Raw genomic sequence first — 27,280 nt, forward strand, 5'->3', positions numbered from 1 at the left:
TGACTTATTATCCATATTGACTACACCAAGTACACCATTTTAACACAAAATTGACACATCTCCAGCCTCTCTGCCTAGGCCTACTAAATACAGGTGCTGGTCATATAATTAGAATATCATCAAGAAGTTGATTTATTTCAGTAATTCCATTCAAAAAGTGAAACTTGGATAATGTATACATTCATTCCGCACAGTTTGATATATTTCAAGTGTTCATTCCTTTTAATTTTGATGATTATAACTGACAACTAATGAAAACCCCAAAAGCAGTATCTCCGAAAATTAGAATATTGTGAAAAGGTTCAATACTGAAGACACCTGGTGCCACACTCTAATCAACTAATTAACTTACCCAGCCACCTGCAAAGGCCTTAAAATGGTCTCTCATTCTAGTTATGTAGGCTTCACAATCATGGGGAAGACTGCTGACTTGACAGCTGTCCAAAAGACAACCATTGACACCTTGCACAAGGAGGGCAAGACACAAAAGGTCATTGCTAAAGAGGCTGGCTGTTCACAGAGCTCTGTCTCCAAGCACATTAATAGAGAGGCGAAGGGAAGGAAAAGATGTGGTAGAAAAAAGTGTACAAGCAATAGGGATAACCACACCCTGGAGAGGATTGTGAAACAAAACCCATTCAAAAATGTGGGGGAGATTCACAAAGAGTGGACTGCAGCTGGAGTCAGTGCTTCAAGAACCACCACGCACAGACGTATGCAAGACATGGGTTTCAGCTGTCGCATTCGTTGTGTCAAGCCACTCTTGAAGACTGTGTTTTCTGAGGTCCTAGGTCAACGCAGCTGTCTACCAGGAAGTTTTAGAGCACTTCATGCTTCCTGCTTCTGACCAACTTTATGGAGATGCAGATTTCATTTTCCAACAGGACTTGGCACCTGCACACAGTGCAAAAGCTACCAGCTACCTGGTTTAAGGACCATGGTATCCCTATTCTTAATTGGCCAGCAAACTGGCCTGACCTTAACCCTATAGAAAATCTATGGGGTATTGTGAAGAGGAAGATGCGATATGCCAGACCCAACAATGCAGAAGAGCTGAAGGCCACTATCAGAGCAACCTGGGCTCTCATAATACCTGAGCAGTGCCACAGACTGATCGACTCCATGCCACGCCGCATTGCTGCAGTAATTCAGGCAAAAGGAGCCCCAACTAAGTATTGCGTGCTGTACATGCTCATACTTTTCATGTTCATACTTTTCAGTTGGCCTACATTTCTAAGAATCCTTTTTTTGTATTGGTCTTAAGTAATATTCTAATTTTCGGAGATACTGAATTTGGGATTTTCATTAGTTGTCATTTAAATCATCACAATTAAATGAAATAAACATTTGAAATATATCAGTCTGTGTGTAATGAATGAATATAATATCCAAGTTTCACTTTTTGAATGGAACAACTTTTTGATGATATTCTAATTATATGACAAGCACCTGTAGATGGGATTTTATAATGTATTATAAATAATGTAAATGCTCTGTACTTGTATAGCGCCTTTCTAGTCTTTTCGACCACTCAAAGCGCTTTTACACTACATCTGCATTCACCAGTCACACACATTCATACACTGAGCCTAAGTGCTCAAACGGAAACTAACATTCACACTCATTCATACACTGGCGGAACAGCCGCCAGGGGCAATTCGGGGTTCAGTATCTTGCCCAAGGACACTTCGACACGCAAACAGGGGGAGTCAGGGATTGAACCGCCTACCTTCCGATTCCGATTCCGATTAACTGCCAACCCGCTCTACCTCCTGAGCCACAGCCGCCTAATAATGTATATTTAGCAATTTAAAATTCTGAATGATTGGCAGTGATCAAAAACCGAGAAAACTGTAGATCTATTACAGCATTAAGTGTAAACATTTATCACTGTAGGCTTTGTTAAAGGCTGTTATAAACTTGAGATGATGAGATGGTTGAATAACTCCTTTATGGTTCTTAAACTATTTAGTACCTGACTGAAATTCTGTCTTAACCCTATTCAGACCAGAGATGGCACTGTTGAGAAAAAACACAGGGTCTGTGTTGGTGTGGGAATGTTGCTTCAGATAGAAGCTAAATGATGAAATATTATGCAATTAGTTTAGTTTACAATATATTTGATTGGCTAACTCAATTCTTAGTTAGGTTAAAGAAATTTCTGTCACGGCCAAAGTTGGCAAACCATTAATCTGCATACATTTATGTGTTTACAGGTGTTTGCTGAGTTCATTTTTACAAATGATGAACCTATGCAACCAAATCTACTGCGACCCTGAGAGATACACACCACAACTGATTGCTCTGTACAGGCAGAAGGCCATAAGAGCAGAGGCCCTGCAGAGATCCTCAGGTTTTATGACCTTCAGGTGAGTTTAAGATTACCTTTGCCATAGTGACAATGTTGATCACATAATGTTCAGTCAATACAGATTGGGACCTCTGTACTACAATAGTGAAATTTGATTATGACATTGTCTTGTGATGACTAGGAGGATAGAGCCATCTACTTTCAATTGCAATTTCTCATTTGTATTTACATGTATTTTTGTAAGTTTTACGGTACATGATCACTTTAAAAGCCATTTACAAGCTTATTTTTAAATTCTTGGGCTGCTCTGAACACAACACAAGACAGAAAATCCTCAATTTCGCTCAGATTTTATGTGCTGAACATGACTTTTTATTTTTCTATCTTTCCAAGAGCCCAGCTCCATCCATGATTGGTCGCTATACGGTCTACTGACAGTTGCAGAGATATAAACAGAGAGAGAGGTACTATAGGCCTTCTCCACAAGCAGCTCACCGGTGGTTGTTACCACAGAAACATGGGTGAAAAAGTTTAAAACGCGAGCTGTGTTTTTTGGGCAATAAAACATACGGCTGACAATGAAAGTTGAAAGCGGACAGATAGCAGCCTGTATGTGTCTGTCGCTGTATGATACAGCTAGAAAGAAACAGAAAAGGGCGGTGCAAGCTGGTGTGTGTGCAGGGTTGTGAAGGGACAGAACTGTAGGTGCTTGTGCGAATTAAAAACTGAATACCAACCCAATGAAGGAATCGTTAAATATTCGGGTCCAGCCCTACTGCACTGGCTTCCAAATCTCTTCTATTGTCATGTTTAAGGTTCTAGTGAGCTTCTATTTCTCACCCATTGTGTGAGTCACTGAGTTTGTGTAAATTTGACTTGTCTTTAGGTAGTTGCAGCTGGATGGATTTGTTGTTATTGCTATCAATATTATTATTATTTTAGAATTACATTGGTAGAACTGTTACACTTTATGGCTTGATGTACCGTAAAAATATTTGTATGATAATAATTTTTTTGATTGTCACTCTAAAAACAACACAAGATACACATGAGATGCCATCTGACCCCCAGTGGCCTCCCAGTGAACCTGCTAGCGGATGACTGACGTCTTCAGAACCTGCAATGTAAGTACTCAGTGTACTCACAGAAATGTCAATATCAACGACAAGTAATATGAAATGTAAATGTAATGAAATGTACTACGGGAAAACCAACTCCAGTGCCTCTTCCAGCAACTGACAGGTTTAAAGAGATGAAAGGATAGGTTTGTGTTTTTCTGTAGTCTATCTCAAAACTATGCTAAAATATGATGTGTACAGTGAAAAGTTTATTGTTGGCTATTAGCATCCGCTTCATAGGCATGGCCAAATTGTAAGAAATTAGGGACAAATCCACTCTTCTTCTTTCATGAAAATTGTTTCCGAAACCTCCCAAGACCTGGGCTTTGATTCTGTGTGTATTTATATTAGTAGCATTGTCTTTGAAATGAGTATGTGTACCCAATGTGTAACAAAGAAGAAACAGACATCAGAACATGGCTGGCAAGTGACCCTAGAGGGCCCACAAATGAGGACAATAGGTCTAAGTTGAGCAGAATGAAGTATATAGTGCATGGATCTCAAAACCTAAATTCCCCATATGAGGACACAGGATTTTAGGAGGTTAAGTTAAGTTGAAGCTAAATAAGTCTTCAGCAGTCTAGTTAAAAAATTTAATTGATGTTGTTGTTAGGTCATTGTGTAGGTTCACTGTTAGGAAGTATCACACTGCTGCAGCTCAGCAACTAAACACACAAAGACTAACTTCTAAAAATACTTACGATATGTTTTGTGGCTTGTCTAAGTCAGACTGCTGAAGTCTCATAACTGTTTCTAATGAACTTATATATATGGCTGGTCTGGTTGTATACTCATGATTTCTTAATTTGGAATATGATGCAAAGATAGTGAAAAATAGACAGAAATGTTGTCCTCATTCTCTTACAGTTGAGTCAGATTAAGAAAGCGTTATAGAGTCAGTATAGACAGAAGGAACAGCCACCAGTAACTCTTAACATTTTGGCATGTGAGTATTGTATCAAGACAGGCTTGTGTGGGGAGCACCGATGAGCATGCAGTGCTGGCTTTCTTTTATAGTTATCCTCATAATTGGAGTGTTTGTATTTTGCAGTGCAAAGATGAACCAGACAGCTGACACTCCTCACTGTGGTCACTTACACTGATGCTCCTGGTGGATAAGACACATGCATGTCCACCAATGTGTCCCTGAGCAGGACACTTAACCCCTAGTTGCTCCAGAGGCGTGTGACCTCTGACCTATATAGCTATTATATACGTATACATATAGCTAGCTAAAGCGTCAGCTAAATGTTGATGTTCATGTAACGCCTGTACAAACTCCTGAAAGCACTTCTGAACTGGCCGTTCAGGCCAGCTGTGACAAAGTCAACAAGATGAGGTAAGCACGCACTCTCACACACACATGACGGGTGACATCACTGCAGCGGCTGATGATATAACTTCTTCCTCCTGCAGGTTCAGCGACTTCTTCGTCCTGGCGGAGGAGTATGAGGACTCCCAGACCAAGTCTCCCAAGTCCCGCCGTAAGGCTCTGGGCTCCTCGCTCACAACAAAGAGGAGAGCGCCTCCAGCAGCGCCTCGGTATGTAGCTCCACCTCCACCTCCACCTGCTCCTTTGTGTGAGGACAACCTGAATCTACGTGTTCTTTGATTGGTCCGTTTCAAAACTACTGATATTTAATGTGTCTGATTTGTGAAACCTGGAAGCAGCTTTGTGTCTTCACCAAGCAGGAACCTCCAGGTTTGAAAAGTGAAGCCTCAAACCTGCATTCTCTCTATCAGCCAGCAGGGGGCGACCCTGATTGTATAGAAGTCTATGAGAAAATGTGGCTTCTTCTCAGCTGATTTATTACCTCAGTAAACACTTCCTAATGAGTTTATGGTCTCAGTCGCTAGTCTTCTTCAACACAGCATGATATTTTGGCAGCGCAAAAGTATGTATAGTAATTATAATTACTAGTCCTATTTGTAACTGGCAGGTTAAGTTTCACAATGTCACGTAAGTCACCACTTTAGCAATCCGGAAATAGATCAGGTCAGCTCCGGGCTTCCTCTTTCCGCTGTTGCTGCTGCATAGTGTGGTTGTGTACCGCTGCTCTGTTCCGTTGTTCGAGGTATGTAACACCTGTATACTTTCCAGTGTAATTCTTGGTTATGTAGTGCGCTAAGTTTGTGAGTACCTATACTGCTATCCTAGATTGACGCTCTGTGTGGTCCGTGCTGTATCTGTGTGGTCTCTGGAAGAAATGGCCTGTGAAGCATGTACACGTTTGCAGAGATTCGTAAGTTTTGTGAACAACCAAGGTACTTTTTCTTAAGTAGAGTACCAGTTTTGTTGTTCTCTTTTGTTTATGTAACTGTACAGGGACAAACACTAACTGCTGTTTTTGTATCCATGCTGCTGCTTTGCCTAGCCTCAGTTATTAACTCACTAACATACCTGTTTTTATTATTTTAAGCTCACTTTTATTGAATACTTGACTGTTTTTATTTATGAATTGTTTTATAGTTGGTTAGAAGGAGATTTTATTTATTTTGAACACTGTGTTTCGTTAATGATTTTAATTTGGCTTTTAGGAAAACTGTTAACATAACATTTTAACTTTAAAGATTTCCTGATAGTGGTTATTCAAGTTATCTTGGTATCTTGGAGGAGGTGAAGTATAACAGGTGGCTCATCTTAATAACATTGCATGTATTTTTAAGTTTGTTATTTGGGTTTCATTTTTATATTTGTGTGATGTAGTGAATTTATAGCCTCTTTTATAAGATCTACACTGTAGAAATATAGACTGCAACCACTCTTTACCAATAGTTTTCCACTCATAAATAAAATTCAACTGTTATCAATGTAACATGTTGATCTTTGCTTGATTATCAATTTTGGCCGAGTCCTCCTTTGTGCCCGTTTACAAATTGTTATTATTATTTTTATTATTATCATTAAAATTACAATTATTATCATTAACATTACTATAAATATCTGTACCATTATTCATTCAGTCTGTACCAATATTACCTTTTACTGTCTGTACTTTTGCGTGGATATTGTGTAGGCTGCTCCCCCTCACCGCCATCCCTCTCTCCACCTTTATGGCTATCTCGTCTCTCTCTCCCTCACCTTCAACCAGTCCAGGCAGATGGCCGCCCACCCTGAGCCATGGTTCTGCTCGAGGTTTCTGCCTCTTAAATGGAAGTTTTTCCTTGCCTCAGTTGCCTAGTGCTTGGTCATGGTGGGAATAGATGGGTGAGTACGGTCTAGACCTGCTCTATATGAAAAGCACTATGAGATAACTGTTGTTGTGAATTGGTGCCAAAATTGAATTGAATTGAATTTTGAAATCTTACAAATTTTAAAACCATGATGCAACCCACATAATAAATGGAAAAACATTTTTACAATATGAAGCAATATTGTTTGGTTCTATGTCCTAAGCTTTACCCTATGTTCAGACATTTCTGCAGGTCAAAGCAGTAAACTGTTCACATTACCAGAAATTCTTTGGACATAGGTACCAACCAAAGCTATGCACCACAATTTTTCACTTCATAACTTTTGCTTACACAGCTGACTCAAGCCACAATGAAGGAGGCCTAGTGAGTATTGATAACCTGGATCTTGTGCTGTGTTTAGATTAACCCCCTCCACTGATTCCTCTAGTGCCTTCACCTTTGCTGCCCTCCTCAAGCCCCCATTAACCTCCACCTAAGAACCCAGTGGAGGCCATCCAAAGAATACAGTATGTAAGAACACAATCTAGGCTCTGCACTGTAGATGCAAGTTAGAAATGTCTGTAAAGGTACTAATATAATTTCATACTTCCAATTTTCCTTTCTTTCCACTGTATCCATTTTGCTGTAAACCAAGTAAAAAATCTGGGGTTTATAAGCGTAGAAGCTTTAATGCAGAGCTCTTATGGTGTACCTGAAGGACGACCACAGTGTAAATCTTCTCCCCTGAGGAAGGAAATTCAGGATGTGGCTTAAAAAGAAAGCAGAACTGTGTGTGTGTGTGTGTGTGTGAGAATGAGAGTGTGCGAGGGAGAGAGGAGGCATGTATGCGTATGTGTTGAGTGTGTGTCTGTGAGTATGTGTGTGTGGTCCTCTTAGTGAGGTGGAAAATTATTTTTAAGTTTTAGTTAAATATTTGCTTTTGCTTGAAGTTGCCAATAACATTTTTAGAGTTAAAGTAGGACTTGACACTGCTGAGACGTGTGTGAAAATGAATACTGAGAGTGGATGTTAATGTAGGATCCTATGAATGAGCAAATGCATTACACAAAAGGAAGGGAGATCCTGAATCTTATTTACTACATGAGAGGACAACAAGCAATCAAAGTCATGTTTATTTTCATCAGGAGTGTTGGAACCCATCTAGGATTTACATTGAGAAAATACACAGACACAACTGCAGACATCACAAATGAAGCCCAGGGTAAGTGTAGGAAGATTACGTTTATGCTTCATTCATTCATTTATTCACTCTCTCTCTCTGTCCTGTGTGTCTCTCTCTCTCTCTGTATATATATATATATATCCCTCTCAGTTCAGTGTGAAATCGCTGCGGCCCTTCTCCCCATTCACCTTCAATTCATCACATCCAGTTTGAGCTCATCAGAAGTCCGCTCTTCATCACATCCAGATCTTCAGTATTCTCTTCATCCCATCACCATTACCACAAGTGAAAAATGGCGGAAAAATGGGGTGGAAAAAAACACATTTGGGTGAAATGGTGTACTGATCAAGACAAGGGTACAGGGTAACAACATCTCAACTGAGCCATCTTAATTGAAACCAGGATGAACTAAATTGTAAAACAATACTCTCTCACTCAAACACACCACAGTATTTCTGTTATTGATGAGTTTGTTTTATTATTTCCCCTGTTGATTGTCTGATTCAAAAGCCAGTGACGCCAGAGTACTTGACTTGACACAGATAAATAGGGTTGCATTGCTTGAGTGACAGTTGTGGAATTGTGATAAGTAATTTGATCATCTTATGCCCCTTTTCCACTGCATGGTACCTGCTCGACTCACCTCGACTCTACTCGCCTTTTTTGGTTTTCCATCGGGGAAAAATAGTACCTGGTACTTTTTTTCATAGTGTTGTGTTGGTCAATGAACGTTTCGTTCATTTGAACTAATCTTTTTTTATACTCGAGAGGAACGAGTAGTCTCAGTCAATAATTGCTTCATTTGCATGCATGAATGGTCTTGGACTCTTACGTTCACTTTTCACGCTGCAGCTGCATGGACTCTGTCAGCACAGGAAACAGAATTGATTAGTTTGCGACTTACAACTGTGAGTCGTTCATTTGTCAAGTGATAGCTCGGCCTCTTGGCTGTGGAGCAGGAATGAAGTATTTATTCACCTTTCACATGGGTCCTCACCGTCTTTCGTTCATTGGGCAGGCGGACTTCCTGCCAGCGCTGGAGAATGAGCAAGTTGGTTGTCAGGTAAGCAGTCACTCGACTGACATTAAATAGCTATTTTGTTATGTGACATTTGTGACAATAAAGCATAATGTTATTACTGCGCTTTGATGCATTGACAGGTGGGACCTGGAAAATATAAAAAAAAAATAAAAAAAAGACCATTAGATTGTGTGGCACCCTAATATATATGTCTGGTCTGGTTGTTTACTCATGATTTCTTAATTTGGAATATGAGCAAAGATTGTGAAAAATAGAGTAGTGGGTATTGATTATTGACAAGATATTTCTGCGGTTTTTACATGGTTTGAATTTGGTTGTGGCCCTCACAGGGCCCTCTGGTCCCTCAGTCGCACAGACCACTGCAGCCAACGCAGCAGATGACTCATGCAACAATAGCAGAGGAAAACAAGATTTGCTAAAAAAAAAAAAGACTATTCTGTCTTTACATTCTGAGTAATGTTGAAACACTAACTTAAATCAAGAGACAGCTGGTGTGTGTGGGTCACGGGTGTGTTGTGTTGAACATTACGTCGCGGCAGTTATGTGCGGTGTTGCTATGACGACTATTACGTCGCGGCAGTTATGTGCGGTGTTGCTATGACGACTAGCTACACTGAGGGGGTACTATCTGCAATGGAAAACAGAGCATGGTGAGCCTAGAGCGAGTTGATATATATACACAGTATTTCCCAAAAGTGAGTACACCCCTCACATTTTTGTAAATATTTGATTATATCTTTTCATGTGACAACCCTGAAGAAATGACAGTTCCCTAAAATGTAAAGTAGTGAGTATACAGCTTGTATGTGTAAGTGTAAATTTGCTGTCCCCTCAAAATATTGCATCACAGAGCCATTAATGTCTAAACCGCTGGCAATAAAAGTGAGTACACCCCTAAGTGAAAAGTAGTGAGTGTACAAGCTGTACACTGGCACATTCAAAGTAAAAAGACAGACGGCGAGTGAGAGTTTGAGGATTAGGATTGAGATTTGGTCCCCCCAATGTTCACTTCATGCCTATGGCCTTGGTAGAAACAATGAAGTTGCGAAAGGGCAGAAGCTCTGGAAGAAAACAACCTAACGCTATGACAGAGATACAAAGACTCCTAACCCATCCTCTCTTAGCTAGCTATTGTTTTTCAGAAGTTTAAATGCAAAAAATACCTACTATTATGACACAGCTGCCTTTTGTGAGGGAAGCACAAGAATCTTGAGCAGATGTGATTATTTGAGTCTGTAACATGGAATTGCATCAACCAATCAGTGGACAAGTATCGAGCTAAGACTTAGTTTAGTTAGTTTTTAGAGGTGCGCTTAGTAACAACAAACTCTTATTAAAAAATATTATTATTAAAATATATGTATTATTAAAAAAATCATAGAAAACAACTTTTTGAATATGGCCTCTGTGTTCTTCACAATATTTAGGAACTATAACAAAAATGTGGTTTCGGAATGTAGCAAAAGAGGTTGAAATATTTGTTTCTAACTCTATAATGACTTAAGAGTTGTTGGTCAACACAGTTTGTTTCCACAGTTTTTTCACATTGTGAGGAATGTGTGCTCTTAAGCCAGTGCCACTGGTTCATACGTTCAGTTACAACTGGTAGGACTGCTGTATAGACTTGTGAAAGAAAGAGGCATTACTCGGTATTTCTTTATCTTTTTCTTCACCACAGTTGTGAAGTTGTTTTTTTTTTTTGTATTTTCAAGACAGTAATCAGCAAATGAAGACGAGCGCAAAATCCACCAGTCTGCGGGATGATGTTTGAGAAAACAACTGAGATCCCTCAGGCAAAAATGCTTTCTAGTTACCGTTCAGGGGCTGGAGGACCCTTCCCTCAGCCCTCTCTGAAATCCCCACCTGCAAGAGGTACCAACATCTTCTCTGCCTACATACTGCCAAAGACTCCATGGCTCCTCATTCCATCGCATCTCTCAGCACTGACTCTCTTATCCTCCTCTATACTCTGCCAGAAAAGCACCTGAGGGCCTGCACTCCTCCGCAGGTATTTCTGCTGAAAGCTATAATAAATCATTTGCCTTTTGTGCCTCTGCTTTCTGCCTATTTTGCTAATGTGTTTTCTCTCCTCCATTTGGGTTTCGGAGTTGAAAGAGGCCTACTTTAAATAGGTGCAGGAGTGTGCTAAGACAGATTCAGTACCTGCGAATGATTCTTTCTCCTTGTCATCACTCCAATGCCCCATTTCCCCAGGCTGAATAGCACAGGAAGCATAGTGTTGGAGATGCATTGTGACAAGTAACAGGTAAAGGAAGAGGAGGGAAAAGAATAGGCTTTTGTCAGTAATTGAATGTTTGATTCATAGTCCTGTGCTGAGTTTTGTTGCTGTCCACAAGTGTTTTGACCATAGCTCTATATCAAATGCCAGTGACATTGTTTGCGGTAAAGTGACTCTGCAGGGAAGAAAGCACAGTGTTTATTCAAGGGGGAGAATTTCACATTTTGACCAAATTGACTCTGTATAGAGAACAGCTCAGCAGGCCATGTAAATATCAAAAAGGTTTAATGAAACCATGAGGGATGACAGTTTCCAAAGTACATATTATCTATGGAGAGGTCACAGTGGGAAAGCAGCCCGCCATCCGTCTGCATTGCTTTTGGTGGCCAGAAAGTCATGAGCGATCATTGGAATTTTTTGGTCAGAGCCTCGTATTTGAGCCCAAGCCTTTCTGACAACCCCTTCCTCACTGTGTCATCCCCCCATGCACATACTGACACAGACACGTGTATGCACACTTGCACACACAGTTACACGTGAACACACAAACACACACACATGCCCACTCTGCCATCCAGCTCAGTGGCTTGGAGCTCTTGCAAAGTTTCTAAATCCGCCTCCTACATTCTGGGTCGGTGGGAGCGGACTTCCTGAAAACAATGGAATGGACTAATCTGCGGATTTGCCGGTGAATTTGATAAAGGCCCATGTTCTAAGCCAAAGTTTCTCTGACCCCTTGTTAAAAACTCTCCCTACCCACCCCTCCCACCCTTGTTCTTTTTGTGAATAGGGTGAGAGTGGATTACCAGAGGTGCAGTGTCTCTAATTAAACTCTTCTCTCTGTTGCATGCCCCTTTACTTCTATCCCTCCATCTTCTGTCCCACATGCACCCAGACAATCCTCACATTCTCTTTCTTTTGGCACTTTGGCACAACCGTTACTTGTAATGAAAAGGCTCATGCTGATGATCATGCTGATCCCAACAGGAGTAAGGCAAAGCAGTGACGGGGTCACAAGTCAAAGGTCAATCCTCTAGAGGTCAGGCAGAGGTTAATAAGGTGTTTTGTCACTTGAAGAAATGTCTAATCTCCCTGAGATTCAAAAGGATGCATCTTTCCTTTGGCAAACTTCACAAGTAGCCGCCAACCCCCTCCTCATTCCCCTTTTAACCTTTCAAGTCCAATCCTCTTTGTAGTCCACCCTTTGGAGTCCATTTCAACAAGGCAAAACTTTCCAAAGCCGTGGTTTGTCCAGGATTAATATACGGCAACATTTCCTAAATCCCTTCTTTCTATCTGCTCATCATCTTTCATGGAAAGCTGTCCTGCACCAGCCTGTTTGAATGGCTAAATAGTTGATTCACGTGAAACAATTAAAATTCCAGCCTTTGGCCCTCGCTCTGTGAGCTGTCTTGAAGAGTGGAGCTCAGTTGGGCACAGATGCAACTTTACTGACAGGAGCCCACTTGATGAGGGTATTATTTTAATGAAAAAGAGTTGCCTATTCATTACGTGCATGTGGCCATCACTGAGCAACAAAGCACAGATAATGACAGGAACCAAAAGCTGGTGGTGTGCCAGGTCTCCTAAAAATGCTGCCCACTCCCCATCTACAGTGCCAGTGACTCAACCAGACAGCTGCAGACAATAAAGTTGAAAACAGGCCTCCTTTATGGTCCTTGCTGAGCTCACATTTACATATCTACTGTCACTCATTAGATTTGTCATTTATTTGACTAAATTATACAACATTATTTCACATTTCACTCCAGGAGTAGATCTTTTCCAGCGGTGATAGCCTGCTGGCTGTTTTCACAGTCTTTCCCAGAAATAGATGCTGCTGTGCTGAGGACAGACTGGAGCTGAAACTGCAGAATGCATTTGGCATTCTTACGCCTGTTTCCTGTTTACTGTATTATTTTCTTATGCGGTGCTTACTTCCTTATGGGTGGGCGTTGGTATCTTTGGATGGTATCTGTGTGCTTGATTTCAAGCATCATCTTTAGGAATTAATACGAATACTCAGTGTATACTATTTTTAACAGCTGAGTTGACGTTCCAAAAAAAATGCTCACAGAATTGTATCAGTACAACACATGTTGTGTGAAATGTGTGTTTGTGAAATATGCTTGGCTACTCCTATAAGGAAACCAACAACATTAGGTTAAGGCTATGTGGTGTGTTGTGCCACTGACGGTGAAGAATGTGACATATTGAGGACAAACAGACTTTTCCACAAACAAAAATATGGGGAAAGCCCACATTCGTGTTTTCCAGTTGTTTGTGAAACAACCACACTGTTATTGTTTTCCGGTCATTATGAATTACTGCACTGTGAGAAGACTTTTTGGCCTTGTCTATAATTGTCCATTTCTCTGTGAAAGGACTCCCGGGGAACACTGTTGGACTTTGCTGAAGGAGTAATTCATTCAGTGACTTTTGAATGTCCATAATAATTTTGGTTTCCAAAGAAGAATATGTTTGTACAGTTGTAGCCACTTCTTTGTAATGCAATTTTCTATGCAACATTACAACATTATAATAAAAGGCACTTTAGGGCTTTGCAAATAGTTTTAAGTATCAATTTGACATGAGATACAATAGCGTTTTGATTAAATATACCACAGATGCCTTGTAATTTGTATTTCCTATAACAGGGCAAAATTTCTTCTGGGATGAATATTTTTATGTTACAGAAATTGTTCATTGTGCCACATTGTAGACACATAAAAGTTAATTGTATCCTATGCACAGACCACCTTGAGATCTGTAAAAATAAATCTGTAAAAGATCCCTTGGTAAGTGTATATTATTTTTATATAAAAAGCATTCTGTATTAAGTCAAGTCAGCTGTTTAGATTAGTTTCCCTTCTGTGAAAAATCTGTGCACTAATTAATAGTATGCACTTTTTCTTTACATCTTGAAGTGGAAGACCTAGATTGGGTACAGTGGACACTTTGATCTTGAAAATCCCCATTATTTAGGTCAAGAAAAGGAAAATTAGCGATCTAGTCACATTTAGCATTTTTATTGTTTGTTAACACACTGGGAGAAATAGAGTCAGACAAAGTAGAGAGACCCACACACAGTGCAGAGCAAGGAGAAGTTCAACAACGTTGAAGCCAGTGGGGGTGGCACAGAAAATATTTTTGCAGAAAGAGACACTAAAAACTTTACTTTATGGAAATGAGGGAAACATTTACCTGGCAGATCTGTAATGATTTGCTACAAAGAAAGAAAACTTGATGAATTGGGAGTCCAAGAGGTTTTGTCTTCTTTTTCTGTGAAAAATGTCAGTGGTAGAGAAGATAATTTGTGTTATTTATGGGATTCTTCTTCTGTGTGGCCCATGTCTGAGTTACAGGAAAAATCAATGGCTGCCTAGCACAAAGTGACTGTATGGCAGAGACAAAGCTGTGGGACTTTGTAGCAGAGATGCTCACAAGTCTTTGAGCTAGAGTCCAAGTCAAGTCTCACGTCTTTGAGCTAGAGTCCAAGTCAAGTCTCAAGTCTGTCGTGGTTATTACAAATGTTGTATCACCTGCTGCGTTCAATCCAGGTTGCTAATAAAACTGCATAGCTATAAGGAATTCTGTAAATGTAACCCGCTTTTCATTTACAGAGCACAGCCATGTAATGTACATTGCAATTATTGATGGTTTATTAAATACTGTAAGTCAAAACACTCCCCAGACCCAAAACCCAGTGTAACGTTAACTAAATAAAACTGTGACGTTGCATAATCAGCAATAAACCTGTCTATTCTTAACTTAACAGAGCACAACAATGCGTCTACAATTAATGACAACTTATAAACTACTGTAAGTCAACAAACCCTGTTGATTTTCAAACCCAGTTAACTGAATAAAACTGTAAAGTCAAATGGTCAACAATAAAGCTGTAACCTGTTTTTAACTTACAGAGCACAATGTGCAATGCAATCAATGATAGCTTAAACTACTGTAAGTCAACACACCCTGCAGACTCTCAAACCAGTGTAATGTTATAACTAAATAAAGCTGTAAGGCTACATGATCAACAATAAACCTGTAACCTCTTTTCAGCCAATGGCAATAATTAATTAAGGTGATGGCATAGACTGTATGGGTGATGGCAGCCAGCGGGACGTAAATAATTACGTTGATTAACCACCACAAGTTTGGAAAGTAAACAAACGCTCAGTCATCTTTTCATAACGAACGACAGTCGGAGTAAACCTCCCGTAGGTCGTAGCTAAAGCAAGAAGCAAGCTAACGTTAAATGGCCAATGTTGAGCTAAACATGTTTACTCACCACAGGTTACTAACCTATTTGCGTTCAGCACTTCTTTGTTTGGGTCTTGTTGTATGAAGTTTTAAAGCCAAAGTTTATGATGAATGGCACAGCAGCTGCTGCTGTTTGTTGTCCTCTCTCACGTGTGGCCGTCCCACTGGAGTCCGAGTCTCTAACTCGAGTCCTTATCTCTGCTTTGTAGTAATGGTATCTCCCGAACATATAGGCAATTCGAGGCTCCTGAGGCAGTGGACTCGACCATCTCCACGATTAAGCTCAAATCTGCATTAAACATCTAACCCCAACATTACAAGTTTTACCTAGTGACGATGAACTGTTGCACCACAGATTCTTACGCAGTATGATGTGGTTTCCTTTCGCTTTGTCTCATTTGGTAAAAAAATAAAATAAAATACCACTAAAAACTGAAAAACTGCCTGAACGTCAACCAGTTGTAAAATCTGTAACAGTGGCAGTCATTGAAACCTTTGTACGTCTTCTATTGCATGTTTAAAGTGTGATATATAGAGTTCCTTACTCCTTACAGTTAGCGGGGGATGCTTGCTCTTGAATTGACATTCTCTGTGTGCTCAGTTATTTCAACGGTGGGTTACAGCTGCTCTGCTTTTGCTTTTTGCTCCCAGGCTTCTTGAGGGTCTTGCGGTTTGGTATCACCCAAAGGTGTCTGATGCTTTTGGCTGTCGTGCTCGGGTGGCCTGCTCTGCGGTTGCCCTCTGTTTGGGTTTCTGCTTCATGCTCAGATTAGCAGCTATCTCCACTGGGCTCTGGCTTTTCCTGGAAGCTGGCTCATTCATTGAGTATTTGCTTATATTTCAGTGTGAACTGGCACACTCTTCCGCGTTCCAGATAGCCGCCACTCTGAATGGTTCAGCTCAGTGCCAGGAGCCATTGTGTACTTCTCTAAATCTCCAACTATTGATTTACAATTTCAACTATGGACGGGACAGCCACTTAAACCTGTACCTAATCTCTGTGAACATAAACAAATTTCTAAATCACTTAATCAAACATAATAACATACTATGATTGATACAGATATTATTTTGTTTGTAAATATAAATTATGCATTTTTGGTCAGTACATGTGTGTCAGCTCTGTTTTGTGTCTGGTCGCTGTGAATTTGAGCAGTTTGTCATCTAAATGTACACTACTTATTGTGTCTGTATGGTGTTTGTTGTGACTGTGGGAGACTTGTGCAATTTACAGACTTTTATTATCAATATATCCTATTGCATATGATTGCATATACAACAATCTCCTATAATAATGAGGAATGCCAGGCTGAGAGCTTTGCATGAGATGAAGTAATATCAATTGCACTGCCAGACTCGAGTTAGTGATACCCCTCTGGAGGTTTGACCACACAACTCAAACATGATCAATCCCAATAAAGCTGTCACATAACGTACAGAGATTTCTTCCTCGCAGCCTGCTCATCTCTCCAAAGCATTTTGTCAAAATTCAGTGACATCTCTCCTTATGATGTATACAACTTTATAGTATGCTCTGCTTGTAAGGTTATTTCTTCGCTAATGAGTGTATCTGGTTGCCCCAAACTGGGGCGGACAAATTAGAAGAGATGATTACACTGCCTTTTTGCAAACTTTATCTGCTAATCTCTTGTTCTCTCGGTTTCATTTACCCTCTCCCTCTCTGTCTGCTTGGTGGGAATATATCATTGTCTCAGAAGCTAGTGTGTTTCAGTCTCTCTTTGAGTGATAAGTAGAACCCCTGAGACTTGCCAAGTGCTGTTTCCCAGAGGTTTACCAAAGGACGTCGCAGCACCTCTCTCACTCTCATTGCTTTCATTGTGCTTATTTGCATTCATGATTAGTCTTGCTCTACTGGAAGTGTGGCCTCATCCCCGCGGCATGAGTCCAGGGCCTTTGTTGGGCTTCTTATAATAAATGCAAAGCCTGGCTTTCTTGATTGGCTCTATCATTGTCTCGTTAGCTGTTCTGTGGTTTCCTCAGTTTAGACTTGAAAACAGAGATGCAGTGGCAGCTATTACTTCTCTCCGATGAGATAGACAGATGGAGCAGAAGATAGCTTTAGATAGGTGAGGGGATACAGTTGCACAGATTTTAGTTACAAAATATGAGCTTCCAGTGAACTAAGACTAGAGTTGGGTATTCTTGGAATATTTCCAAACACCAGTTCTGATAAATCATATTCCTACTGTTCTCCAACATTATTCGTCATGGCATCTTTTATATCACTGAAAAAAAAGCAGATTTTGATATTTAGGTGAATGACAAAGACAAAGAGTGAGGGAGATAGAGATAAAAAAAAGAGGATGTGGGTAAGGCAGATGCCTGGCAGAAGTAGAGGGGGGCGAATGCAGCAGTGGTCCAAGCCCTGTCATTCTCATGAGAGCGCTGCTGGTTTAGATTTGGAAGCCAGGGCAAAGTGCCAGGGGCTCTTTTCACCGAGGATGAGCCACTAATCTGAGTTTGTGTCCCACTGATGCGGCTTCCTGACCAGTTGAGGATGTTGTCATCATTGGTTAATGTTGAACTTGCTCATGGGGGGTCATGTGAGCCGCTGCCAAGCAGTCGCTGCAGATAGGGTGGGGGAGGAGAGGACATTGGTAATGTGCTAGTGATGTGAAGGACAGAGGTGTGTGGCCTGGCTACTGCCACTTTTCAATCTCAATGGCCTCATTTATGTTGTTCAATTATTTCAATTTGATGTGTTTTCCAATACTTTCATTACATTTTTTCACATTGTAGCTCTGTCAGTAACTGAACCATCTACATTTTGGGAAAATACACATAATACACAAGCCCCTTTTCCACTACATAGTACTAGCTCGACTCCCTTTTATTTGGTTTTCCATTGTGGAAAAGTTGTACCATTTTTTTTGTATCACCCCCTTCGAGGTTCCAAGCGAGCTGAGGCGATACTAAAATGTGACACGGCAGACTACTGATTGGTCAGAGAAAATCGTCACTATTCACTGCATCATCATTGCGCACAGCAGACAGAGGCCAGCAACAGAAGTTTTGAGATGAGAAATCAACTGTGTAGATTTCGAATATTGACAGTTTTACGAAAAGTGATGGCAGAACAAAAATGTGTTTGAAAGTTTTCAGGGTTGTGGAGCTCTGCAAGTAACGGCGGGGGGAAGACTGCGCCAACCCACAGGAGGAGCATGTGAGGCGGCCAGCCGCCCGCTCACAGAGCCCTCTGCTCCCACCGTCACACCGCTGCAGCAACAGCAGCAGAGGAAAACACAGCTGGAAGGTTTTCATACCGCTTATCTGTCTTTACATTCTGAGTAATGTTAAGAAACGTTTTAACTTAAATAAAGAGAAAGCTGTGTATGGACCGCTGGTGTGTGTTGCATTGAACATTATGTCGTGGCAGTTGTGTGTGGCGTCGCAATGATGACCAGCTCCATTGAGGGGTACTATCTACAATGGAAAACGGAGCACGGCCAAACCGAGTCGAGTAGAGTCGAGGTGAGTCGAGCTGGTACTGGTAATGGAAAATCGCCATTATTCATTGATACCATTCTCATGTTGATACGGTAAATATGTAGTACGGTCCAGCAGCTTGTTAGCTTAAGCCTAGTTCACACTACAAAATTTTAAGCCCGATTTGCAAGTCGCAGCGCTCCCCGACCGTCGCAAAAAAGTGAATCGTTATGCGTGAACTACTCAACAACACATCTTGACAAAACATGGCTCGGAGACCAGTCATCGGAAGACAGAGTCGTCAGCTTGTGTAGTATGTGACCCCCTGTCGCAGATCAGTCATGTAGTGTGAACACCACAATGACTTCAAGACTCCCATTACAAGACAGCAAGTCATGTAGTCTGTCCAGCACAGCGATCTGTCGTCTTTAAAATTTGTTTAGTATGCGTTAGGCATTAGCTCAGCACAACAGCTGGAAACAGGTAACCAGCTAGCCAGACTTTGTCCAAACATAACAAAATGTTAATGTTAACCACAATTAAGAGGGCTGAAACATATGCCCCCTTGAGTGTGTAAGTTCTTTCTTGACCTTGAAAATAGTAGTTTGACAAAATAATTTAATCAGGGGCCACCTTCCTCCTAGCCTTTTCTGACGAAGATAGATAGAACATTATGTGCAACTAACAACAACACTGCAATATGCAGCAGTCTCACCTACACATTCTTCTCAAAATTTTTTGTTACCTGCATCAGTCAGAATTGACTTTGAGGACTTGATCCTGCTCGAAAGCCACTGGTGGACTTTTGCAGCACAAATCTCAGGTGATAAGTCTCCAACAACCTGCACTAGTAATAATAAATTAGGAAATGTGCTTCCTATTCCATTACAACTCTCGGGCCAAAAGTGGAACACTTTGGGTAAATCTCCAATACACAGCAGACTTCATATTAGCAAATAATTGTTTATTTGAACAGTCACAGGGAACCAGGTGCCTAGGGTTTGCAACATCAGGTCAATTCAGATGTTAAGTTGTCATTGAAAAGTGTAATACACTTTATTCCAAGCACTTTCCTGTGCTTCTCTAAACAGCCTTGGATTTATTTATTATCCTATGTGGCACATCCTACAAAAGTGGCCATTATTAGGCAAAAACAAACAGTAGAACGGTATTTTCAACCCTGTTTGACTTAAGTCTGCTCTAGAGGAAGAGTGGCTACAGTAGAAGCGCTATATTTACTCCACTGATTCCAGCTGAGAGCTGTTTGAAAGGAACCAGCTCCTACACCACAGGAAAGGTGTCATGGTTTAGCAAGGTGTGGGCACAGCACATTCCCAGCATCGCATGCCAACCCGCGAGTGGAAGCCACCCTGCTACCGGCCCTCATGCGGCTGGTGAATGGAGGCTGTTGGATGGCAAAAGAGGAGCTTCAGGGATGGGTTCATGTTGAGGTAAACAGAAAGTGTGACTCATTGCTTGTCCAGACAAATGCCACCCGAGACCACAGACAGATAAGTCTGCCACACTGTCTGTCAGCCACAGATGATGTAACAGAAATCAGACCCTCTCCCCACACCGCCGCCACTCCCCTCTGCTCCATGCTGCTGTGGTTGTCATCTGCCTCTTTGCTGACAGCTTGGTATAGGCCAGGTTAGACCAGGCCAGAGCTCTCTATTCCCTCTTGCCCGTGCCTTTTAGTCACCTCCCAGACTAAACCAGCTGATTCCCGCATGCCACTTTGATGCTAAAATAGTTGCATTATGTGATTGCCATCTGCCCAGCCAGACATGAGCTGTGTTCAATAAATTGTGTTCTTCTTTTCAGCATCCCAGACACACTGCTTTAAGATGCAGATGTGAATTCAGCCTGATGTTTCTCACGCACTATTTTCTCTGTGTATTAAGCAAACAGCTAAGTGAGGTGCACAGCAGCCCAGAGCAGAGATGCTCACAAGTCTTTGAGCTAGAGTCCAAGTCAAGTCTCAAGTTACTCCTGGTTATAATGAGTGTTGTATCACCTGCTGTGTTCAATCCAGGCTGCTTATAACACTGCATAGCTTTAAGGGATTCTGTAAATGTAACCTGTTTTTGACTTACAGAGCACAACCATGTAATGTGTAATGTAATTGATGACAGCTTATTAACTACTGTAAGTCAACACATTCCCCAGACTCTCAAACCCAGTGTTACGTTAACTAAATGAAACGTTGCATGATCAACAATAAACCTGTAACCTGTTTGCAGCCAGCGTTAATAATTAACCTGATAGCAGCCAGCGGGATGTAAATGATTACGTTAATTGACCACCACAAGTTTGGCAAGCAAATAAATGCTCATTCATCTTTTTATAACAAATGACACTCAGAGTTAACCTCCAGTAGGTTGTAGCTAAAGCAAGAAGCAGGCACGTTAGATGGCCAATGCTGAGCTTAACATGTTGACTAACCTCAGGTTACTAACCTATTTTGCGTTCAGCGCTTCTTTGTTTCTTGTTGTATGAAGTTTTAAAGACAAAGTTTATGATGAATGGTACAGTAGCTGCTTCTCGTCCTTTCTCACGAGGCCATGCGCACCAGATCCATGTTTCGTAGGTAGGTTATTTGTAACGCAGGGAGGGGAATAACAGCAAGCTCTTCAGACTAAAAAAAAATAAAAAACATTGTTCACGAGTCCCACACCTTGAGTCCGAGTCAAGTCTGAAGTCTTTCGAGGATGAGTCTCAAGTCGAGTCTGAAGTCACTGTGTGTGTGACCTAAGTCGGACTCGAGTCCGAGTCTCAACCTCGAGTCTCCATCTCTGGCCCATAGGTCAGGCTTTGGTATGGTTCAGCAGCACTCACATTACCTACATGCTTAACATATAGTAGTCATGTGTAGGGAGGAATGTGTTCACGGCAGTCTTGGCTCATTGCACCTCAGATATCACACCACCACCGTGCCTACCAGAAGAAATATTCAGCAGAAAGGGAAAACATGCTGCTGAAATGCCCATAGGAAAAAATTAAAGAGAAAAAACCTTCTGTGCTTGTGGTGGTCGTGTTGACCTCATGGAGGACTTAATGGGATGATCACTGAAGGAAGAGGTCTGCTTGGTGATTTTACGGCACCTCATTATTGTGGGTATGTATTGATGTAAATAAATGCATGGACAGATGTTCATTGCCTGCTTACCACCGATTATAGCGTGTAACTCATTTATTACATTTTTCTGGGGTTTAACTTCATAACCCAGGCATGAGGAGGAACCTGGTTCTTGATCCTAGATGAGACAGAGGCTGCAATTATTCAATCAGTTTGACTGATGAAATTTCCCAAGTGTTTACATGATTGCTAAATAAAATTATCAGATATGCTATCCAGTTGATATAATTCCCAGTAAGGAAACAGAGAAATGTGTCTGAATACGTGTATGGTTCGTTCTTTGATTACTTCGTTTCAAAACCAATTCGGAAAAACCAAAAGAACAAGTTGTTGTTTGGTTTTTCTGTTTTAAAACCAAAACGGAAAAACAGATAAACAGAAAACAAAATAAACAAACATCTGTTTTTGTTTTTCTGTTTTTAAACCAAAACGGAAAAACAAAGCAGCTGCGTTTTGTTCTGTCTGTGACCTGTGTTGTATCCCTACTGGTTTTCAAACTAACTGGCTGCTGTATACGTGTGTCTGTTGTTTGCAACAGCTGTGGTCTGCCTCAGGCTTCATCCAGCCAAAGGAAATGACCACCGACCCTCTTAATTTGGCTTAATTTTCATTCCATCACTTGATATTCATGTTTTTGGATGCTGATTGATCCAATTTACTAGAGACCCACGTGGGAATCATGATACGACAGCCTATCAGAATGTAGAGAAATAGTTGTGGCATGTGGTGTAGCCTATTCAAATTTATGCTTGTCACAGAACCTAGTTGCAGTAAGTGCAGTAATCAGTAAGTGAGCTGGATTTTACCAACATAATCAAGGCTTTTTCTACAAAGAAGACAAGATGAAAGCACTTCTAAAAAGGTAAGACAATGCTTTATTTACTGCTTTCCAGTAGCCTGTGGAGGTTTTACATCATTGTTGTTGTGCTTTTTTGTTTTTTTTGTGGAATACTGTCTTCGTTGTATCTCCAGAGAGAAACTAATTTCTACTTTTGTTCTGTATAGACAAACATGGTCATTACACATTTTTATTGTTTTTATTGTGGGCCTACCAAACCTCTCAGCCCCAGGGCCCAACAGCAGGTTAATGCGGGCCTGCCTGCAACCTCCCCTCCCTCGCCCTGGACGCTCTAGCGCCCTGCTTCCTCTCAGGTAGACCTACTATGAGTTGTGTTGTCAGTGGAACCAGCGCAGTGGTCATTCCCTCTGGCTGGATGAAGTCCGATGATCCTGATTTTACGCATAGCCTAATCCATGTGTTACTGTAGCTGGATTCTCTCTGCAGCGCCGCGCAACTTTCTAAATTCTTCCATCTCACGAAGAAAATAAAGGTCAGGTCGAAACAGTGTAGACAGGCTGAACTAAAATTACCCAAACTTTTTAATCGGTATGATTTGTTTATATAGAACTATAGCTCGCCAGTTTAACTAATAACAGTTCATGTTTGGTGTGTACCATTGGATGTACTGAACTATCACTGAATCAATTTGATTTTGAAGAAATCTTAAAAACAGGAGGATTCTTAGGCAACTTCTGTCCCAGTTGCTAGTGAGTTACAAACTGAACATCTCCTGTTTTTCTAACTAAAAACCCATCTATGTTGATGTTCAAGCTCATCTTAATTACATATTATCAGGCACCGCCATTAAGTGTATCTGCTGCAGGTTTTTCAAGTGTAACACACAAAGCTACACTAATCGGACACAACTTGTTTTTTGTTTTGAAACGAAATAATCAAAGAATGATCCATACACAGATTTGTCTGATATGTGCAATAGACCAAATCTGTCATTGCACCTGGGCAAACGTTCTGAAACACATGAACCTGCATCAAACACTTGGTACTTTTATAGGATCATTACAGTGTTTTTGTACTGATGCAACTGCTTTACCACTACTTTGTATAACAAAAGAAAGTTATCTGTTTATCTTTCTCAGTATTAAACAGAACCCAGAAATGGCTCCTGGTATAGAAAGTTGTAGATCACCAGTAACTATTAAAGAGAGAGTGTTGTGATTTTCCAAAGGGGAATGTTTTACTCTCAAGAACATGCTGAAAGAACATAGGTATTATCAAGTTACAATGGGGTCAAAAGATCATTTACATAAGGATCTATTGGTGCAGTTAATGTAGGTAACAGCTACCTTTTAATACTGCAACATAATATGGTGGAGAATTATTTTTCAACTCTCCATAAATAATTACTCCAAAAACATTTTTTATAACTGCAACCCACTCAGTCCTACCCTATCAGCTCCTTTATTTCAGAAAAGAACAAAACAATACTAACTCAAGTTCCATGTACTAGTCTTTTTCACGAGCTTTCAATAGAATTGCATTGTCTTCATCAAAAAAGTGAATTCTGAGCAATCTCCACCCACTGATGAAGACAGTGTGAAATATGTGTTATCCTGTGTTTATTTTATAGTTGGCGCATATTATTACTTGTTGGCTTTGTTCGATTTTCTTAGGTATGTTGTGTTACAATGTGTTTTATTTTCTCCAATGTTGTGTTTTATTTCTTTACTTTGATTTAAACTTGTGTAAATAAACAAATACAGTCAAGATAAAACTCACATCTGCATGAGTCTCATGCCTGCGTGCTTCCTCACCAGTGTGTGTCCATGTCTTCAGGTGCACTGTATTTATTCCACTCAAGCAAACACACCAACCCAAATGCACACATTTCTGTTTACAGGATTATGCCAACACTTCAGCATTACAGTGAAAGTGTATGATGGGGGGCTTGAAGCAGTGACAGCTACCATATGTGGGTTACCAATACCAGCAGGGCCAGTAGGATGCAGCTCTCAACACCAGCCAACAGAGCTTCTAAGAGGGCTCCTGGAATTTACACACATAATTATAACTCTCTGCTCTATGGCTTTAAGGGGCTCACTGTATGTGTGTGTGTGTGTGTATGTTTGTAAGCCATATGATGGCATGTGTAATTGTCTTTGTGGTTTTGGGAACAATGTCACGTTCAGTTGTGTCAGCTTCACTCACCTCTTTCCTAATTCATATTTTGGTTCATGCCTCTCTTTTGTTTGTTTTGACAATTTAGCGTGGGAAACACATACACACAGTGAACAGCTACCTCTCTGTTTGTGTTTTTTATACCTACATGAATCTTCTTGTATTCTGGAGAATCACTGACAGGTACTGTCTTGTGTTGCTCTAATACACCATTAATAAGCTTGATGTGGGCAGCTTGTGAGGCGATCTCTAAGTTGCTAGCTCTAACACTAGGTGTCAGTGTCGTGTCTAGTTCTCACGGTGCCGGCAGCAGACTTTCCAACAGACTTTCCATCTTCACATTCATACTGACTTTGAAATTCTCTCATTGAACAACTCATTAAATGAGACAGGATAATAGTTATAGATGCTCAGTTTCAATTTTCACTTTTGCAGATCTCGTTAGGAGAAAAATAGGCCAATAACATGGCAGCGTTATGACTATTCATTCCACCATATTGAAAGTCCCTCATACAACAAAGAACGTGCAATAAAGAGTTATATATGTGCTTGGTCATAAAGTGTTTGAAGTTTGGTGTTTGCTGATTAATTCATTAATTAAGCCTGTACTGCTCTCCCTCTCAAGTTTTATGAAACACCCTGTAAAAAGCCAAACACATCTTTAAAACAAAATTCCTCTATAAAAACTCATTTATAGATTAATACAACTGGTTAACATTCCTTTCAGAATCCATAAAAAAGAACCATCAGCTATCATGGCCTATTTGATATTGTACTGTTAAAACAAGTTAATCATTAAGCAGTGAAGTGCCCTGTTGAATGTGCTTTTTCTAATAGCTCATGTAACACACTGTCGTTGAATAGGCAAAGTTAGCACCTTGACCTCTCCTAGGTCCTCTCAATAAAGACCATAGTTTCCTTATCAGCAAACTATGGTCAATGGGTCTGCAGAATGTCAGCAATGTAATGGTGATCTGTGGAGCAACAGTATACAGCACCAACAAGGGAGAATATATCCCCTTCCACATCTGACCACCTTTACTTTCCTCATTGTCTGATTTCTTCTACCTTAACCCCATTTCATCACAGTTTGTCCTTGTATGTTTTTGTAATAGTTGAATTGGAATCAGTGCACATTTGTTTTAGGATCAGCTACTGCTGGTTGCTCAGTTTATGATGATGATGCTGATTAGTTCATTCTCGATGACTGGTATTCCTGGCAAACCAAACCAGCCTCAAGGCATTATACCACCTCATAGCTATTAAATATAGCACTTTCATTTGTATATGGAAGAGGTGCTAAGCTGGGGCCTACACTATAAAGCAGGATTAGACGTTTGCAAGGGTAACTTCAGGTTTAACCCTGGGTTTTCAGTCCTACGACAGTGGTTCACTTCTTAGATCACCATCGTAACGTGCTATGTGGCTAACCTGCTCCGGAGCAGGTTATATTCAAGATAAGATATCAACACTATAAAAACTCTAAATTGTCTTGAAAAATGGCATTACCATTTGTAGAAGACTGCACAGACTGTTTTGTAGGCTACCTTTATACTGTGAGTGATGATAATTTTGTATACCGATGAATCAATCGTACGAGAGAGACTGATTAAAGTCACAGTCAAGTCTCCTTTGTGCCCAGTTCTTCCCGTACTGCCCCACGTTGAATGTTTCGGACCCTTCATGGCGCGTTGGTGCCTTGAGCATACAACCGTTGGCATCCAGGATGGCATTAGCAATCAACTGACAAGGTCTCTCTCCATGCACCATTGGGCCTGTACTGGAAACACAGGTGCTTAGAGGAGTTGGCAAAGCCATTTTCTTTCTCCACCAAAGGGGAAAGGAGTGCACTTTTAAGAATGGGGCTGTGTTCCACACTGTCCCACTAATACATCTGCCTGTGTCACAGTTATAGGTTGTCATTTGGCCAATTGATTGGTTGCTAAATCTCAAGAAGGCGAGTCTTAAGTAATATGAGCCTGTGTGAATGAAAAAGAGAGAGGAATAAGAAGGAAACAAAAATGCAAGAAAGTTAGCATGCTGCAGAATAGCACGGAACTCCTTTGTTGATACCATGATGTGCAATGAATAATAACCCTCAATCCTCAAGTATTTTGGTTTAGTTTCTGTCTGTGTTTAATAATAATAATACATTTTGTTTATATAGCACTAAAATGTATTCAAAGGCACTTTACATGGTAAAAAAGACAAAACAAGATCATCATAAAAAACTAGAGATAACAGACAGAAACAAAAAGAAAACAGGTTAGACTAAATTGATTACGTGTTAAAAGCAGCTTTAAACAGGTGAGTTTTGAGTGTAGTTTTGAAATTTTGCAAGTGATGTGGAATGTCTGAGGTGTTGAGGGAGAGAGAGAGGGGGC

General features: G+C 40.6%; 1 long non-coding RNA gene across 1 annotated transcript; it reads left to right on the forward strand.

Annotated features, from left to right (window-relative positions):
• The first annotated feature begins 8,498 nt into the window (after positions 1 to 8,498).
• LOC119894286 lies at positions 8,499 to 10,878 on the forward strand. Its single transcript, XR_005442895.1, has 2 exons — positions 8,499 to 8,849; positions 10,541 to 10,878. It is a non-coding gene; the product is annotated as an uncharacterized LOC119894286 (long non-coding RNA).
• Positions 10,879 to 27,280: the final 16,402 nt, after the last annotated feature.

Source organism: Micropterus salmoides, unplaced genomic scaffold (assembly GCF_014851395.1).
Source record: "Micropterus salmoides isolate LMB-PRFRI ecotype aquatic unplaced genomic scaffold, ASM1485139v1 Ms_hic_scaffold_8, whole genome shotgun sequence".
Taxonomy (NCBI): Eukaryota; Metazoa; Chordata; class Actinopteri; order Centrarchiformes; family Centrarchidae; genus Micropterus; species Micropterus salmoides.